Below are 19,536 nucleotides of genomic sequence, written 5' to 3' on the forward strand. Positions count from 1 at the left end.
TGAATGGAGGAAAAGAAAGAATTGTGAATTGCAGGAGCTATACAAGTCGATGGACATGGTGGCAGTGATCAAAGAAGTAAGACTGAAGTGGTATGAACACTTAATGCGTCGACAAGGACAGATCACCAGGCAGGCAGTGGAAGAAGATATTAAAGGCAAAAGACTACGGGGAAGACCACGACTCCAATGGATTGATCAGCTCAGAGAGGATATGAGTATGCTGAGGCTGTATGAAGAACAACACATGGACCGAGGACGCTGGAGGAGGCTGATTGATGAGGCCAAAGACCGACTGCGGTTTGTGTGGGCAACCCAGTAAGAAGCATACCAGTTTCTTGGCACTTCAGCTTATAAAAGGGGCAATTAAATGAAAATCAAACACAAAATAAGTAAAATTTTACTATTTCAAAATTAGTCGCAAAATTGTTAATACATTTATCTCACTGAGAGACAAACCTGTTAACCACCTTCGTGAAAAATGTTTTGGATTGCCTGTGGTACCATGACTGTACCCAGGTGTGCACATCTCCGCGCGAAGCAAATCACGTGTCAGAAACGTCATTCTTCAGAGCTACAAAACTTTGGTACTCTCATGGAGAGAGATCGGGACTGTGTGGAGGATGTGAAAGGGCTTCCTAGAGAAACATGTGCATCGTATTCGAAGCAAGGTTAGCAACATGCGGGCCGCCATTATCCTACAACAGAGTTTCTCAGCGTTTTGACTTGATGACGCAATTAAAATTGGCGAAGTGTGTACAGACTTTTGTGTGCTGATTGCGGTGCCTGTTCCAGAAAGTCAAAGGAAAAGGTACTGATGACTTTTGTCGCTGGGAGGCCCTTGCATGTCTTCCATACAGTCCTCATTTCTCGCCGTACGACTTCCTTAATTTTGGAGCCCTGAAGAAATTCGTTCGTGGTTGCCGACACTTGCATCGGAGGAAGAGATTAACGTCCGACCCTAGAATTTAGAACCACTTAACCCTAACTAACCTAAAGACATAACACACACCCATGCCCGAGGTGGAAATCAAACCAGCGACAGTAGCTGTCGTGCGGTTCCGGACTGAAGCGCCTAGAACCGTTAGGCCGCAACGGCCGGAAATAATAAATAGTGTTCTTACATTTTTCCCGTCTGTTTCGTTTCCTTTCGAGTATCTTGTTGTATCTGTGCTCTTGTCTTAGAATTTAAGTAAATATAACACAGCACTTGCTCTTTTCAGTCAGCATTTTTCCCGCCGACGATTTTAACTATTAATTGCCGTTTACAGAAACAAATTGAAATTTAATCAAGACACGATTAATGTGGTTTTGGAACTAGATGTGAACTAATAGATTTGCAGGTGATGAACGAAATTATACAGCAAAGGAATTGCTTGAGTTACCGCTATTCTAGAATGTATAGATTTTGATACAGGTGTCACCCCGGAGAATATAATAACAACAAGGTTAAAAAATGACAAATACAGCCAACCAGTAATTTTACCGAACGAAAATTGCCCTCTGATAAGCTGATTCTGACTTAACAATAACAGAATAAATAAAAACCGTAATATTGTAATATGTATGGTGATTTTTTTTCTTCCGTGTACGAACCAAATATTCTTCAGAAATAAAAAGAACCGAAAGTGGTTTGGCACATGAAGACAAAAGATGGTATTTAGATGTATAGACACATCACTTCTACAAATATGTAATAAGAATAATAGTGATGATACAGAACCAGTTAATGAACACCAGGAAACGTGAAAAAGATGAAAATCGCAAGCAAGTAATATTGCAATTGACTGGTGCAAACCAACAATGTTAGTACGTCAATAATTCATTAAATACGCAACTGCGCTAGTATTAGTTTCAACTGATTCAATAAATGCATAATTGTAAGATGTTAAGTTATGATATCGACAGGCGTGTTTTTGTATGGATGAGAGGAAACTGATATACTTCGCGAACCGTTTCATACAAATACTAAGGTAGTAAACTCAACTGAAGGCACTGCTGGATTAGCGGGACCTTGGGGAAATAGGACTCAGGTTTAACGCAATGATATCGGGCTGAGATATCTGGCGGGGCGACTTGGCGCGGTTAACAGCAGAGTCTAATGGTTATAAATCTTGTTTAGTGCTGGCGAATTATCTGTGGCACGTAATGGCGAAGTAAGTTCGGGAAGTGGAGAGCTGGCGACGTTCAAACCTTGTTACCCAAGTTCTGCAGCGCTCAAGGCGCGAACGCAAGTTATTGTAGTTAGGACACTTACCGGGTAATATTCCCGTCGCCAGAACCGTGGACCCTTGACTACTTGGGACTCTGACGCGAGCGTTTCATTCATTCTCAATAGGAAAGGTATGCACGTAAAATCATGGAAAGCAATTAATGACAGCTTTCTTTACACTCTCATCCACCTTGCTCTCACTACTCTCTTTGTAAGGAAAAGAATATTTGCGTATTGTTAGCAATTGTTAGCAAGAGGTGAGTCCGCATATTCGCTCTCTCCTGAGCATTAATAATGGAATTCAACTCTTAAAGGTACCTTCCTTGATTTGTATTTTCTGTATACTGAGTCAGTCCTTCCGACAATCATTCCGTTTCCCATTTCTTCACAGTTTTCTTATAGCCATTTTGCTTTAACTTACTGCTCTCCCTATGTATGTTATTCCTAAGTGACCTGCAAGTCTATATTACTGACTTTCCCTAAATGTTCTTGTAGTTCCTTCTTTCGTCGATTAGCTGAAGTATTCCTTTTCTTACTTGTGATACCACCAGTGTTGCTTTCCTCGTACGTATGTTTTCTCTCAAACTTCTGTGTTTACTCTCTTTAGAGATGTCCATATCGCTTCAACCTATGAGCTATTCATTATCGCTCTATCTAGAGCCTCAGAGAAATTCAAGCGTATTTCTTCATTTCTTAGTACTTCCACATCCCAGTTCTTTGCGCAGAGATTCTTCCACAATAGCCTCTTAAAATTAAGGCTACTCTTCATCACTGCCAAATTGTGATCTGAGTCTACATCTGTATCTGGGTACCCTTAAAGTCCTGTATCTGATTTCGGAATTTCTGTCTCATCATGATGCAATCTCGCTGACATATACCCGAATCTCTTGGTCTTCCCAAGTTAACCTCCTTCACCTGCGAATTTTGAACGGAGTATTCGCTGTTACTAGCTGAAATTTATTGCAGAACTCAGTCTTTCTCTTCTCTCATTCCTAATACAAAATCCATGCAGACTTGAATTTTCATTCGGTAAAATCCATATTCTCCCATAACCCTCTCTATTATTCCTTCCACTACAACCGCATTCCAGTCCCCCCCCCCCCCCCCCCCCATGGCTATTGGAACTTCTTCTCCCTTTACGTACTGAATTACCCGTTTAATATCCTCAAACACTTTCTCTGTCTCTTCAACGGCTGCCTAGGACGTCGGGATGTATTCCTCCCCAGTAATTGAATTATGTACGTGCTTTCTGCCATTTTAACTGAATTGGAGGCGATTCGTTTGGACATTCTATGACCTCTCGTTCATTAGCTGTTCACTGATTTAAAGGTGACCCTTGTTTTTCTATACGTAGGCCGACAGTCTTTTGTAAAATATGTTATATGCGCGTAACTGGCCACTAAGATGACTTTTTCTGTGGAACTAAAGATACTCAAAAATAATTTATCATAAAACTCAAGATAGCAAATTCAATGAAATGGCTCAATGAATGCTCGATATAGAGAAGTCTCATTCCACCGATGTCTAACCGGATACTTTTCATTGAATACGTTACATTTTAACAATACATTAAAAATTCAGTAGTAGCACGGAAGGAAACACTTCTTGCGATGTGTTTTTTAACGAATTTGTGACACATGGTGATGGCTGGGTCATCATTTTGACCCGGAAAACGAGAGAGCATCAGTGGAGTTCCGCCACAAAGGATCTCCGATGCCAAGAAATTTCAAGGCGATAACACCAGCAGCCAGAGTCATACTCCCAATATTCTGGTACGTTCAGGCTGTGTGGCGTTTGGAATTCATGCGAGCCCCCCAGGTAACTGAATGAACGAATTGGAAGAGTTCATCCTCCCATGAGCACCATCTCCTTCAGCAGGACAATGTCAGAACAAGCAGGAGCCCTGCGACATCCGCAACAATCCGATAACGTGGGTTCGTTGTCATCGGTCCTCCTCGATACAGTCCCGACTTGGCCCCAGGCCATTTTCATCTGATTCCAAATCTTAGGGAAAGCGTTCCAGGAACAGTGATGTAGCAGTACGAACAGGGAAGGTTGTGGCTCTGTCCACATAATAAAACATTCTATAATGACGTTATCAACAAAGTGTTTTTTCGTTGCAAGAAATTTGTTCATCGCCAGAGTGACTAGGTTGAGAAGTACACTCCTGGAAATTAAAATAAGAACACCGTGAATTCATTGTCCCAGGAAGGGGAAACTTTATTGATACATTCCTGGGGTCACATACATCACATGATCACACTGACAGAACCACAGGCACATAGACACAGGCAACAGAGCATGCACAATGTCGGCACTAGTACAGTGTATATCCACCTTTCGCAGCAATGCAGACTGCTATTCTCCCATGGAGACGATCGTAGAGATGCTGGATGTAGTCCTGTGGAACGGCTTGCCATGCCATTTCCACCTGGCGCCTCAGCTGGACCAGCGTTCGTGCTGGACGTGCAGACCGCGTGAGACGACGCTTCATCCAGTCCCAAACATGCTCAATGGGGGACAAATCCGGAGATCTGGCTGGCCAGGGTAGTTGACTTACACCTTCTAGAGCACTTTGGGTCGCACGGGATACATACGGACGTGCATTGTCCTGTTGGAACAGTAAGTTCCCTTGCCGGTCTAGGAATGGTAGAACGATCGGTTCGATGACGGTTTGGATGTACCGAGCACTATTCAGTGTCCCCTCGACGATCACCAGAGGTGTACTGCCAGTGTAGGAGATCGCTCCCCACACCATGATGACGGGTGTCGGCCCTGTGTGCCTCGGTCGTATGCAGTCCTGATTGTGGCGCTCACCTGCACGGCGCCAAACACGCATACGACCATCATTGGCACCAAGGCAGAAGCGACTCTCATCGCTGAAGACGACACGTCTCCATTCGTCCCTCCATTCACGCCTGTCACGACACCACTGGAGGTGGGCTGCACGATGTTGGGGCGTAAGCGGAAGACGGCCTAACCGTGTGCGGGACCGTAGCCCAGCTTCATGGAGACGGTTGCGAATGGTCCTCGCCGATACCCCAGGAGCAACAGTGTCCCTAATTTGCTGGGAAGTGGCGGTGCGGTCCCCTACGGCACTGCGTAGGATCCTACGGTCTTGGCGTGCATCCGTGCGTCGCTGCGGTCCGGTCCCAGGTCGACGGGCACGTGCACCTTCCGCTGACCGCTGGCGACAACATCGATGTACTGTGGAGACCTCACGCCCCACGTGTTGAGCAACTCGGCGTTACGTCCACCCGGCCTCCCGCATGCCCACTATACGCCCTCGCTCAAAGTCCGTCAACTGCACATACGGTTCACGTCCACGCTGTCACGGCGTGCTACCAGTGTTAAAGACTGCCATGGAGCTCCGTATGCCACGGCCCACTGGCTGACACTGACGGCGGCGGTGCACAAATGCTGCGCAGCTAGCGCCATTCGACGGCCAACACCACGGTTCCTGGTGTGTCCGCTATGCCGTGCGTGTGATCATTGCTTGTACAGCCCTCTCGCAGTGTCTGGAGCAAGTATGGTGGGTCTGACACACCGGTGTCAATGTGTGGTTTTTTCCATTTCCAGGAGTGTATGTAGAAGAGCAAAAATGTAAAATGTTACTACATTTCTGTATATTTTAAAATCTTTAAAAGTTCTCTCTAGAAAAATCGCAGACATTACTTTTCAGCACATCCATATGCCATTAGTTGTGTTATTTATGATTTATATCTTGTACCATTTCTGTTGACTTACTCATACTGAAGCACAGAAAATATTGTCAGTATCTTTATATTCATGAAAAAAGTAACGAGCGTTTTTCATTGAGTTTTCAAATTCAGACCCTCCTTTTCATTTGTCCTATTTAATGCTCTGGTCCATAAACATCCACCATGATACTAATACTCGAAATCTCGAATATCTGGCTTGTCCATCTTACTTCAAGGAACGGAACACAGGAGAATGCTTCATTATATCTGTTCTTATTGGCACTTAAGAGGGTTCCTCCTTCATCCCCTACGTATCTATATCTTCCGCATTTAGCCATACATGCTAATGACTCTCCAAAGTGAAGTTACGAAGAGTAAAATTTGATTAGTGCTATAAGCATATCGATATATTAACATGAATTAGAGAACAAATATGATATGATGAAACGGAAAATGTAAAATAAATAATAAAATAGGAATGGGCAAGAGGGCGGCGGTGCTTCTGAACTCGGTCCTATGAAATAACAAAGTAACAAAAGGGACCAGACTAGTGATGCAGATTTCAGTTGTTGAAAGTAACGCTATGTACGGAGCAGAAAAATGGGTAGTAAACAAGTTTCAGGGCGACATGTTTCTTGCACCATTGTTGGATTTTCACTGGTGACGTCGTGGTACCTCCAAGCTGGAACGTATGCGAAATACTAACATAAAGAGAGGATATAGTGGCGATAACTCAGTAATAGGTGTTTGATGGACAAAACGTCTGACGTGGTATGGCCGTATGAAAAGATGGGCATCAGCCGATTGCAAAAGAAAGCGTGGCAGTGGACCCAGGGGGAAAGAAGCGGACGTGGCCGAACTAGGAGGAGCTGGAATCGGGAGGTTCGGGACGCTATGGGTGCCAGAAGACTACAAGTAGACTGGCATGATCGAAGGAAATGGAATAGGGGAACCGAAAAGGGGCCCCAGGCATAGAATAATCACCATAAAAAGATGACAATGAGAGAAAAAATTCCACAAAAATTAAGACTGGAATGCCAGTATTCTGAAATTCAGCTCTCTCTGAACAACGATCAAATTTCAGTGAACATAGATATATGTGTGTACCATGCATATGTCCTGCCACTAACAATTTTAGCTGCAATGATACTGGTAAACGCGAGTGCCCGAAGTATAACATCTACCATCGATAATTTGAAGTAACAGAATGAAAGGGATGATTTGAACTGAGGTGATCAGAACAAACTCATAGTAAGAAATGCTCTCAGACGCCCGAGTGAAACGTACTGGGCGACTAACAATGTAGAAACATCATTGAAACCTCTGGAAGAAATGAAACCACGTTGGTTAAAAATACGGAAACACCGCTAAAAGTCCATGCTTGGACTAATTACAAATGCTAATAAAGCCCGCAGGTCTTGCTGTTGTATTAGGCCAGGAACGGCACCAGAAATATCCTCAGTAGCTAGTGTCAATCGGGTCATATTAGTGCTTTGAGTAGTTCGGAATGCATTATGCCGGTATTATTTTATTTCGAACGTCAGCAAACTGTTGGTGATCGTATGATGGTTTCTTCCGTAACCATCTTGGTCGAAATGTCTGTTGTTTCAAGAGCCACAGTATGGAAGATTTATACTAAATACATGGAAAGTGGAGAAACGTCATCTTGTAAGACACAACGCGGACGAATGTGTGCGTCAAGTTGTCGCAACGAACGATCGTTGAAGAGGATTGTGATGAAAAATGAGGATGACACTGAAAAAGTCACGACAGAACTTAATGTCGTATTCGCGAACAGTGACTGCCAGAAAACACAACGATGGGGGCTCCATAAGCAGGGGGATTTCAGGGCTAGCTGGAATTTCAAAACCACTCGTCACAAAATGTGGTGCCGAACCAATAAAACTTATGGAGCAAAGTAAGAATGTCATTGGGCCGGATGAGTTCCATTTCTATCCGAGTTTACGTCCCAAGATATAGCGGAAGTTGGGCTATGATTTCGGCAGCCATATCGTGGCATTCCAAGTGCCTTATAATTCCTCTGCCATGTTGCGTTACCGCCAACATCATGTAACCATTTTCGTGATCACGTCCATCTCCGTCCCACGATGCTATGTGTGTGCCCCCATTAGGAATGTGTTCAAATTCAATATTATCGCGGTTAACACAGTTCGCGTGACTCAAGACTGCTTTTGTGACCACGGGGATGAGTTTCCTGAATTGTTGCACATCCTGTGGCTACCACAGGCAGGAGATCTCAGTGTTATTGAACCACTATTTGACAGAAAGAATGGGATATGATTCCCTTTGAAACCATACAGGACACTTGTTTTGTCTATTTGGAGGCGACTTGAAGGTATTTTGAATGCTAACATGTTTCCTACACCGTATTAGGTATGGTAATGTGTTTCTGGTGTTTGCATACACCTTTTTGACACTTTATATACATTTATTATTTTCCACCAAGATGTTCTGTTGGGAAATAGAATGCGTCATCTCATGGGGCTTTAATTGTACTAATATTCTGACATCGTTAAGTAGTGAAATACACCTACCAGATTCCACGCTTCGAGCGTCCAATTGCACTTCACCTACGCCAATACTCTATTACGTACACGTGTACGTCTGTGGCTTCTTTATTCAGAAGCGATGATGGGCTTCTGGATGGAATGGTTGATCATCTGTTGTTGTTGTTGTTGTTGTTCAACATTAACGTGGCGTATGATTAATTACAATCTGAGTAGTCCACATCCCGTTACCCACTAAGTCTCTGCCTAATTGTCTTTGAATGGAGGTACTCAGTTATACGATCTCGGAAAGGTAGCATGTGATATAGACAATCGACGAAGTCACAGAGATGGAACAAAACGTATTACTTGGCGGCAATGGTGAAGAGAATAAGTAACGTCCACCTTAAGTGAATTAGCACAACATAAATGTGATTGGTCTGGCAGGACATTTGCATGCACCTTTCGATTCGAACCTTATGCCTTACATACTACTCACTTACTCAGAGACAGCGCTAGCTAAGGAAACCAACGATCGTGAGAATAATAGTTTGAGATGCAGTAAAAGTCTCCAAAAACAGCTGCAGTATCAACAGGTGAAGTCCCAGCATTATTGCCTCTAACCATCAGGGGTGTTGTGTGCGACTGAGTCGCGCGGGAAGATAAATAAGTCACAGGGGAGACATCAGCAGCACAGTAAACAGAAATGTTTTGCTTCTGGAGGCAACAGTCTTACCGCAGTAGATACACTGGTTCTCGAGAAGTTAAGCGCTGTCGGGCTGTGGCCGGCAGCTGGTTGGGTGACCATCCGGGCCACCATGTGCTGTTGCCATTTTTCGGGGTGCACTCAGCCTCGTGACGCCAATTGAGGAGCTACTCGACCGAACGGTAGCGGCTCCAGTCCAAGAAAACCATCATAACGACCGGGAGAGTGGTGTGCTGTCCAGATGCCCCTCCTAAGCACATCCTCAGCTGAGGATGACGCGGCGGTCGGATGGTCTCGATGGGCCACTTGTGACCGACAACGGAGTGCTTCTTCGCTTCTGTCGTCATGGGAAACATTTCATCCGTCCAGCGGGCAGGACTTGTTTAATGACACAACCTACCAAGGGCTTACCTGCATTATGAAGAAACCACAAGACGTCCTATTGTATTTTACAAATTACGTTTTGCATATCTTTCATCTCACATGCTACAGGTATTCAGAAACTTTCTCCCAACTAACGAGATGCCAGATAACAGTGTTGCCAGATTGTCAATTTTTACGTCCTGCAGTATCTCTGTAACACTGTTGTTCGAACCTACCAGTAAAAATTCTAGCAGCCTGCATCGGAACTGCTTCGATATCTTCCTGTAATCCGACGTCCTACGGATCCAAAACACTCGATGAGAACTCAAGAAGCGTTCGCACCAGCGTCCCGTATGTGGTCTCCTTTACAGGTGAACCACTTTTTCCTAAACTTCTCCTAATAACCAAAGTCGACCATTCGCCTTTTCTGCCATAATTCTCGCATGCTTGTTCCATTTCACATCGCTTTGCAACGTTACGACCAGATATTTAAGCGATTTGACTACTTAAAGCAGGACACTAGTAAAACTATATCTGGACATTACAAGTTTGCTCTTCCTACTCATCTACGTTACCTTACATACTTAGAGCTAGCTGCCATTCATCACACCAACAAGATATTTCGTCTAAATCTTGTGTCTTCCTACACCCAATAAACTTTCACAACTTCCGTACACCGCAGCATCATCAGCCAACAACCGCAGATTCAAATGGTTCAAATGGCTCTGAGAACTATGGGACTTAACTTCTGAGGGCATCAGTCACTTAGAACTACTTAAACCTAACTAACCTAAGGACATCACACACATCCATGCCCGAGGCAGCATTTGAACCTGCGACCGTAGCGGTCGCGCGGTTCCAAACGGTAGCGCCTAGAACTGCTCTGCCACCCCGGCCGGCAACCGCAGATTCCTACCCACTCTACCCGCCAAATGATTTACGTAAATAGAGAACAACACAGCGGTCCTATCACACCTCCCTGAGGCACTGCTGACGATACCCTTGTCTCTGATAAACTTTCGCCGTCGAGGACAACATACTGGGTTCTATTACTTAAGAAGTCTTCGATCGATTTACATATCTGTGAATCTATTCCGTATGCTAGTCCCTTTGTTGACAGTCCGCAGTGAGGTACTGTCTTCAACATTTTTCTGAAATTTGGAAGTCTGGAATCTACCTGTTGCCCTTCATACACAGTTCTCAATATACCATGTGAGGTAAGGGCAAGCTGAGTTTCTCACGAGCGATGCTTCCTAAAACCATGCTCCTTCATGACCATAAGCGTATCAGACTCAAGAAATTTTATTATATCAGACCTGAGAATGTGTTCTCGACAAACCGGAGTTAGGGATATTGGTATGTAATTTTGGGGCTCGGTTCTTTTACCTTCGATGGCACCCGCCCACCTTCACAGGGAATTTTAAAAATGCATTTGTAAAGGCGTCTGCAGCATGCTAAGCCGCTGCTCTTTCACAGCTAAGAGACTGCTGCCTGATAGTAGGCCGCCTGGAGTCACCTGACCTTCCTTTCCACCCACTAAAATCTTCAGTTCTCCGGTTACTGAGAGACTGGAAGGCCACTAAACGCCAGCCACTACGATACATGAACTGCGGCGTGGAGTTCAAGTAGAATGCAGTATCTACACTACTGGCGATTAAAATTGCTACGCCACGAAGATGAAGTGCTACAGGGGTGAAATTTAAGCGACAGAAAGACGATGCTGTGATATACAAATGATTAAGATTTTAGAGTATTCACACAAGGTTGGCGCCAGATGCGACACTACAACGTGCTGGCATGAGGAAAGTTTCCAACCGATTTCTCATACACAAACAGAAAGTTGACTGGCGCTGCCTGGTGACACGTTGTTGTTATGCCTCATGTAAGGAGTAAAAATGCGTACCATCACGTTTCCGACTTTGATAAAGGTCGGATTGCAGCCAATCGCAATTGCGGTTTATCGTATTGCGACATTGCTGCTCTCGTTGGTCGAGATCCAATGACTGTTAGCAGAATACGTAATCGTTGGGTTTTGGGGGGTAACACGGAACGCCGTGCTGGTTCCCAGCGGCCTGGTATCACTAGCAGACGAGATGACAGGCAGCGACATCTCGATCCCTGAGTCAAGACATGGGGACGTTTGCAAGACAACAACCATCTGCACGAACAGTTCGACGACGTTTGCAGCAGCTTCGACAATCAGCTCGGAGACCATGGCTGCGGTTACCCTTGACGCTGCATCACAGACAGGAGCGCCTGCGTTGGTGTAGTCAACGACGAACGTCGGTGCAGGAACGGCAAAACGTCATTTGTCGGATGAATCCAGGTCCTGTTTGCAGCATCATGATGGTCGCATCGCGATGAACGCACATTGGAAACGTGTATTCGTCATCGCCATATTGGCGTATCACCCGGCGTGATGGTATGGGGTGCGATTGGTTACATGTCTCGGTCACCTCTTGTTCGCATTGACGGCACTTTGAACAGTCGACGTTACATTTCAGATGTGTTACGTCCTGTGGCTCTACCCTTCATTCGATCCCGGCGAAACCGTACATTTCAGAAGGGTAATCCACTACCGCATGTTGCAGGTACTTTACGGGCTTTTCAGGATACAGAAAATGTTCCACGGCTGCCCTGCCCAGCACATTCTCCAGATCTCTCACCAACTGAAAACGTCTGGTAAACAGTGGCCGAGCAACTGGCTCGTCACAATACGCCAGTCACTACTCTTGATGAACCGTGGTATCGTGTTGAAGCTGCATGGGCAGCTGTTCTTTTACACGCCATACAAGCTCTGTCTGACTTAATGCCCAGGCGTATCAAGGCCGTTATTACGGCCAGAGGTGGTTGTTCCGTGTAATGATTTCTCAGGATCTATGCACACAAATTGCTTCAAAATGTAATCACATGTCAGTTCTAGTATAATATATTTGTCCAATGAATACCTGTTTACCATCTGCATTTCTTCTTGGTGTAGCAATTTTAATGGCCAGCAGTGTATAAGCATAGCTAGACCTAATGTAAAGCCGAGCTAGAGCTATTCTTACTTCGAGGGGTGGCGGCTCCTAATACTCCTGAATCAACTACTACAGTAATCATGCGCTCTTCCTATTATACCAAACAGTAAGTAAAACTTGGTTAACTGGCATCCTTCCTGCAATTTCAGTGTGAATGGGCTGCATTATACTTCAAGGAGTTGCACTGCCTGCCGAAAAGCGTGAAGCATTGAATGTTAGAAGCCGAAAATTGACGACACCTGGGGAAGCTATATCTGAAATTTGAAGTTCTATAGCGCATTTAATGTTAATTCTAAGTTTTTGAGGCCCCACATCTTATGAGCGTAAGTAGATATTCTCCGCAGAAAGTGGTGCAGAAACGAGGTTATGACCCCGCCCTTATCGCCCGCCTGCGGCACGCGCTGCGCGAGCTGATAGTTGCTTAAACATTAACGTCACGGGAGGAAGAGGCCATTTGTAACTGCGCGCAGCCGCGCCGAGTAAACAGCGCGCCGGGCGCAGCTCGTTAGGGGCGGCTGTTTGCCGCTGCGCGCCGTGTTGACCTAGGCGCCGCAAATGGCAGGTGCCGACTTGTTTACGCGTCTGTTCGCCAGGGGCGCTGCTGCCACTGCTGCTCAGCGGACACGGCACCCCTTCCCTGGCTCACGCTCCCAGGAGCGTCAGTTGTGGCACATCATTTCTCGTTTGAAACCAGTAGCTGCGGCTTTGCGCCTCAGAGCTTTCTGAAGGAACTATTTGTCTTAGAATGGTCTGATAGTGCATAATTTCGGGCCATTAGGTATTGTCTCCACCCTTTGTGAAATTTATCTACGAAACAATGCAGGTGTCGTAGTGACATAGTGTTATAAAAGGTACTGTGACTGCTGAGGTGCTTTCAGCATGCCTCTAGCAATTCCACTCGTCATCGCTGCTGGCAAAATGAGGATGTGAGCTACCTGTAAATGCTAGACGCTTCACATGGGCATGTAAGTTGGACACACACCTACTTCAGGGGCATGTCACGAATGTCCTGTCCACTTACCTTGCTACTTCACTCAGACTGCCTCTCATGCAGTGAATATCGCATCATCATTGTCATCAGTGAGCCTCGCAGAGGAAGCTTTTATGTGATTTTTAGTGTAAGGTAAGCTACTTACATTATTCTCGTTACTTCATTCATATATAAATACTTTTTTTACAACTTTACGCATGGCGTTGTATAGAACGGTGAGGAGAGACGGGCACCGCGTGATGCGGCATTTGTCGTTATAGGAAAACTGCACAAGAGAAGAAGTGATTGGCGAACAGGTTAAATCAGTAAACATAAGATATATTTCTCCAAGCGAACGAAGACTCAGTACAAATATCTCAGTTATCTTAGTATCAATAGGGAAGGTTCTCACTCTACTGAGCACGAATTGTGGTATCGAAATTGCGACAAGTCAGAGAATGCATACCGTGTAGTGGCAAGGTGGATAAGAGCGTAAATGGGCTGGAGCCTGCCATCCTGTATCGTGGCAGCAGAGGGCGATTATACCATCATGCTCATAAATTAAGGTTAATTGCAGAATGTGGTGCCACACAACGTGGCACTACACAAAACTGGCGCTAATAACATACGCACTTAGTGAACACACTCGACACATATATTTAAGTCCACTGTATTGGTCATCAAGTTGCGAAAACCGTCCCGAAACACATGTGCTATAAAACGCTACTGTTTCCTGCGCATTTACCCCGACAGCAATATGGGAAATGATCACCATGCACACGTATACAGGCCGCACAATGGTTTGGCATACACTGGATCAGGTGATCGAGCAGCTGCTTGGGTATAGCCTCCCTTTCTTGCACCAGTGCCTGTCGGAGCTCCTGAAGTATCGTACGGGTTTGAAGACGTGCAGCGATACGTCGACCGAGAGCATCCAGGATGTGCTCGATGGGTTTTAGGTCTACAGAACAGGCAGGCCACTCCATCCGTCTGATATCTTCTGTTTCAAGGTACTCCTCCACGATGGTAGCTCGGGGGGGCCGTGCGTTATATCCTTCAGGAGGAAGTTGAGACCCAATGCACCCCTGAAAAGGGGGACATACTGGTGCAAAATGACGTCCCAATACACCTGACCTGTTACGGTTCCTCTGTCAAAGACATGCAGGGGTGTATGTGCACCAATCATAATCCCACCCAACACCATCAAACCATGTCCTCCGTACAGATCTCTTTGAAGGACATTAAGGGGTTATACCTGGTCCCTGGTTCACGCCAGATGAAAATCCAACGAGAATCAGTGTTCAGACTATATCTGGTCCTGTCCGTGAACATAACCTGGGACCAGTCGTCCAATGACCATGTACTGTGTTCTTGACACCAGGCCTTACGTGCTCTCCTGTGACCAGGGATCAGTGGAATGTACCTTGTAGGTCTCCCGGCGAATTAACAATGTCCGATCGGTCGTAGACAGTGTGTCTGGAGACAACTGTTCCAGTGTCTGCGGTAAGGTCCCAAGCAAGGCTGCCTGCCGTACTCCGTGGACGTCTGCGGGCTCTGATGGTAAGATATCGGGCTTCTTGTGATGTTGGACGTCCCGTACTGAAGCACCGGGACACGTTTCCTGTCTTCTGGAATCGTTGCCATAATCTTGAGATCACACTTTCTGGCTCAAGGAGGGCCAATGCCTGTTGTGTTTGGCCAGCTTCTAATTGCCCCATTTGTCTTCCCCTCATAACCTCATCCACATGTGTTCTTTGAGTCATTTTAACACATAGTCACCATTAGCACGTCTGAAAACGTCTGCACACTTACTCCCTACACCGTACTTACATCCACCAACAAACCTCTGCGTGATTTACGCCCGCAAACAGCTCACTAGAGCGTTGTTTCACCATGTATCAGCATTATCCTTAATTTATGAGAATGAGTGTAGTTCGGAGGCACTCTACCGCTATCAGCGTTGGGCAGAAACTTTCAATCCGTTGCGAACTGTGATACGCCAGTAGGTGGTACCGCTACGTGATCCACATATCGTATCACTGTCAAAGCAACGTCTTTTGGCCTACACGTACAGTTCCTTGCTGTTTGTTTGTTTCAATAGTTTCCACTGTGAGCAACAAATGCCGACATGACGTTCGATTGGGAAAAATGGCCACAGTACTAATCAGATGAAGTGACCAAGGTATTCACCCCCAGTAAGAGTTACTTCCACATATTACGCATAATGCTATAGATAACACTGACTTTTAAGACGTTTTACATAGAAAACTGTCAACCGTCATACGAGCCCTTTCTGAAGATTTTGAATTTATAAACCTACATTACTTAAAACCTTCTCTGTTCTGTTATATTTGGCCAATGCAAACATTCGGTTGAAAATCGTCTACTCTAGGCGCTTGGTATTATTTGAAATCCTGTGTAATCAAGATATACAAAAAACATGCACGAAAATCAAAACAACACACAACGCCTGTAATGGGATTGACTACATCACCACCTTAGTAGGGAAAAGTGGCCATTACCTAAGAACTTCAGGAATAAGCCTGTACACTGCGCCCCAGAATTAAAGGCCCACTTTTTCTAAACACATTAATTCCCACCCATCGTGACCCTTGAGTCTGAATTTCGTTTCAAAGGTTGTGCACAACATGCAGAACACGTGGTACCCTGCGACTTCACCCTCAGGCTGGATGTCGCTTCAAACAGCTATGTTGCGAGTAAAGGGCCACAGCTGAGCATTGTAGTAAACCCAAATTGGTGACTCGGCTGATGTAAATCCTACGAAACCCATCTGGGTCACTATCGGACGCCACTGCCGCGTACTCAAATCAGCGGCCGTTATTTACATACCTACGCGTGGACATCTAATGCCACATACCTCCACAAAACTTCCAACAAACTGTTGTATCCCTGATACGCAGAATCAGTGATGTATTTCGTTCCAGAGACGGACAAACAGGCTATTAAGCAGGTGGTCATAATATTTTCGCTCATCAGTGCGTACAGAACCTATCCAAATAAATAAAGGAATGAGAGAAGGCTGTTGTTTATTGCCTGCTCTGTTTAACATTCACGTGTACGATGCAGTGCTCAGATGAAATTTAAGGATGAACATTTAGGTATAACTAAACATTATGTTGACGGACATCGTATTCGCCTTTGACTGTAGAGGTAATTTATTTTACAATCGCAGTTTCAGCCGTTGGACCATTTTCCGGGTGGTACTGATAAAATTTTGCTTCAACAGATGTCAGACTTTAACATCCTGCTTTAAAATCTGACACGTGCAGAAGCAAAATCTTTTGCAGTACCACTTGATAATCGCTCAAAGCTCGAAATTGCAACTGTAAAAGAAATAAATTCTACAATCAACGGCGAGTATGATAACCCTTAAAAATTCTACACTCCTGGAAATGGAAAAAAGAACACATTTACACCGGTGTGTCAGACCCACCATACTTGCTCCGGACACTGCGAGAGGGCTGTACAAGCAATGATCACACGCACGGCACAGCTGACACACCAGGAACCGCGGTGTTGGCCGTCGAATGGCGCTAGCTGCGCAGCATTTGTGCACCGCCGCCGTCAGTGTCAGCCAGTTTGCCGTGGCATACGGAGCTCCATCGTAGTCTTTAACACTGGTAGCACGCCGCGACAGCGTGGACGTGAACCGTATGTGCAGTTGACGGACTTTGAGCGAGGGCGTATAGTGGGCATGCGGAAGGCCGGGTGGACGTAACGCCGAATTGCTCAACACGTGGGGCGTGAGGTCTCCACAGTACATTGATGTTGTCGCCAGTGGTCGGTGGAAGGTGCACGTGCCCGTCGACCTGGAACCGGACCGAAGCGACGCACGGATGCACGCCAAGACCGTAGGATCCTACGCAGTGCCGTAGGGGACCGCACCACCACTTCCCAGCAAATTAGGGACACTGTTGCTCCTGGGGTATCGGCGAGGACCATTCGCAACCGTCTCCATGAAGCTGGGCTACGGTCCCGCACACCGTTAGGCCGTCTTCCGCTCACGCCCCAACATCGTGCAGCCCGCCTCCAGTGGTGTCGCGACAGGCGTGAATGGAGGGACGAATGGAGACGTGTCGTCTTCAGCGATGAGAGTCGCTTCTGCCTTGGTGCCAATGATGGTCGTATGCGTGTTTCGCGCCGTGCAGGTGAGCGCCACAATCAGGACTGCATACGACCGAGGCACACACGGCCAACACCCGGCATCATGGTGTGGGGAGCGATCTCCTACACTGGCCGTACACCTCTGGTGATCGTCGAGGGGACACTGAATAGTGCACGGTACATCCAAACCGTCATCGAACCCATCGTTCTACCATTCCTAGACCGGCAAGGGAACTTGCTGTTCCAACAGGACAATGCACGTCCGCATGTATCCCGTGCCACCCAACGTGCTCTAGAACGTGTAAGTCAACTACCCTGGCCAGCAAGATCTCCGGATCTGTCCCCCATTGAGCATGTTTGGGACTGGATGAAGCGTCGTCTCACGCGGTCTGCACGTCCAGCACGAACGCTGGTCCAACTGAGGCGCCAGGTGGAAATGGCATGGGGCAAGCCGTTCCACAGGACTACATCCAGTATCTCTACGATCGTCTCCATGGGAGAATAGCAGCCTGCATTGCTGCGAAAGGTGGATATACACTATACTAGTGCCGACATTGTGCATGGTCTGTTGCCTGTGTCTATGTGCCTGTGGTTCTGTCAGTGTGATCATGTGATGTATCTGACCCCAGGAATGTGTCAATAAAGTTTCCCCTTCCTGGGACAATGAATTCACAGTGTTCTTATTTCAATTGCCAGGAGTGTACATTAGGTAAGAACCCCGGGCATGAGAACTTAAATAATATGGTAAAGCTAAAATTGCTCCTATGTGTTCATGGGGTTTCACTCCTTTTTAATTTTCATGAGAAGGCGGTTTATAAAGGGGAATTTATGAACTGAATAAAATAGGTAAAGGATATAAATCCAAGCCAATAATTTTTTTGAGGGTAATATGCTGTGATAACTGAGATACTCGATGATTGAAACGCAATAGAACAGGCAAAACGTATTAATTATCTTGGGTATAAAATACCATCTAAATACGAAGATGATACGTAAATTTCGTTAAAATAATTTGGAAGTATGTCCAGAAACAAGACTGAAATTTTATAAAACAGTGGCATTGCCAATCCAATCATATGAATGTGAATCGTGGGTACTGAAGAAAAGACAAGAACAACAAACACAAGGAGTAGAAATGTGATTTGGTAGAGCAGTGGAGGGTAGTAAAACAACAGATAAAATGCGAAATGACGATATTCGGAAGGAGTTGAAAATATGGATTGTTAAAGAAAAACTGGGTGAAAACAGACAGAATTGAAAGGAAGATCTAGAACGAATAGATACAGAGAGACTAAAACGTCAAATAAATAACATTAAAACAAAAGGAAAATAGATTCTAGAAAACCGAGAAAGAGATGGGAAACGTAACAGCCCACAACTGTCCTATTACGGAAGGAACAGAAGAAGAAGATTTTCAATGAAAAATTTATCACAATTACGGAGTCCGATTTGGGATCTTCTCATTGTTATGACAGTGCTAATGCTATTCCCCTTCACAAAGATCCCCGCTATTAGCTTAATCAGTGTTCAAAGTGACTACTTGATTCTCACCTGCAAGTAATAGGGGGGTTCCAAGGCAGCACTATACATCATCGCCTTCACTGGGTGAGAATTGTAACACAACAGGATCCATCGACAGTGGTAATCTGGGTAATAGTGTGGTACGGACCGTTTCTCCTTAAATAGTGAAGGAAAGTTACATTAGAATGTGTCTCAGTGATTTTAACCTGTGTCCCACTAGTAGCAATTTCTTCCCTTTCACAAAAAAGGAACATCCATAAAATGGTGTAGTGCGGCCTTGGCTCTCAGCGAGAGAATGAAATTGCTGGGAGTGGAGGCGCCAGAGCAGAGCCAGGTACTGCCGCCGCAGAGGAGAGGCGTGTCACGGAGGGGTGCGGCTGGCCTTGGAAGACGACTTCCTTCCCCGCAGCGGCG

The sequence above is a fragment of the Schistocerca gregaria genome, chromosome 7 (assembly GCF_023897955.1).
Source record: "Schistocerca gregaria isolate iqSchGreg1 chromosome 7, iqSchGreg1.2, whole genome shotgun sequence".
Classification (NCBI taxonomy): Eukaryota; Metazoa; Arthropoda; class Insecta; order Orthoptera; family Acrididae; genus Schistocerca; species Schistocerca gregaria.